Here is a 1458-nt window from a genome sequence, read left to right as displayed (position 1 = left end):
AATTTTTTGCAATAAGACATGTTGGGAAGATAATATTGGTTTTCTTAAAATTCTGCTGTACTAGACAAAGCAGTGTGCTACATTTATGGTAGAGTTTGTTGGAGAGGTACGTTGGCACCATTTACAATTTCTTTATAGCAGTTGTCCAAGGATTTTTTCCCTCTGAATTTGAAATCGTTTATTTTCTGCATTCAAATATATTTTGTAACATAGTTTTTTTTTTTTTTTTTTTTTTTTTTAATGCTATTCATTCAATTTGCTGAATAAATGATACAGCACTTTTGTTTCATTCACTGTTGAAACCAATACAACCATCAAATACGATTGTATTTATATATTTTCATTATATTTTTCATGTAGCTCACCATTTTTTAAGTAGCTCAGTATGAAAAATAATGCACGGCTTGATAAAAACATTCTTTATTGATTAAATTTCGGGAAGTGGGACAACTGACTCCTCTCGTTTTTTTGCTTAATTCATGCTACTATCTTATGATAAGAATATCAATTATCAAAGTAACTGCTGTAGAAAGCTGTTGAAGCTGTATCACGTTTGTTGGCCATTTAGTTTTGATGTGAAACTTTTTTTTTTTTTGCATATTTTCATTAATTTTTTGCATGATTTGAAGTTGATGATGATCTTATTTTATATCAAAAAGACTAAAACTTTTGCACGTAGTAAGTAAATATTTAAATTAACTGTATTTAGTATAATATTTTAGCTTAGTAAATAGTAATGAAAGCAGGGTTTGTACGCTGCTTCAAAACTCCTTCATTTTGGTGTTGACTCCTTTAATACTCCCTTTTTTTTTTTTTTTTGTTCAAGACTGCATAAGCTTCCTCTATGACAGTAACTTAAAATACTTTGATTGATCACTTAACTTTGTCACAAGGGCGATTTTAATGTAGTAATTTCATATATCTATTTTTTCATAAAGATGTGATTTACAAATTGATCATAGAAGTCATCAAAGTTGAAGGTGAAAATATTATTAGCAGGGTTAAATGGTGCTTGGCTACTTTTTAAACTTTTATGATTATTGTTTTTCCGTCAACTACACTCGCAGCAGCAAAAAGCAGATTGTCTAATTGTTATTTAAATATTTAAAAATACATAAGTAGATGTACTACATTAAGTATTGTGTTAAAAAAAAATGTTTAGTAAACCAAAGTTATGATATTGTAAAGAGGGTCATCCACAATCGATGTCATGCCTTGAGGGGGAAACAGGTTCATGAAATTGTGTCAAGGGGAAGAGAGAGGGTGAAAAAAGTGACATTACACAGTTATTGGAACAATATGTTTATAAAAATGTGACAAGAGGAGGAGTAAAATGAAGTGTGACACTTTGTGACAAAGGGGGGAAGGGGATCAAATGTGTTGAAAAAAAGTGAGATATCATTTAATGACAGTCCATTAGTACTCCTTCAAACTCTCATTTTACTCCTTCAAAAATCC

The sequence above is a fragment of the Uloborus diversus genome, chromosome 10 (assembly GCF_026930045.1).
Source record: "Uloborus diversus isolate 005 chromosome 10, Udiv.v.3.1, whole genome shotgun sequence".
Taxonomy (NCBI): domain Eukaryota; kingdom Metazoa; phylum Arthropoda; class Arachnida; order Araneae; family Uloboridae; genus Uloborus; species Uloborus diversus.
This window is presented reverse-complemented; position numbering follows the sequence as displayed.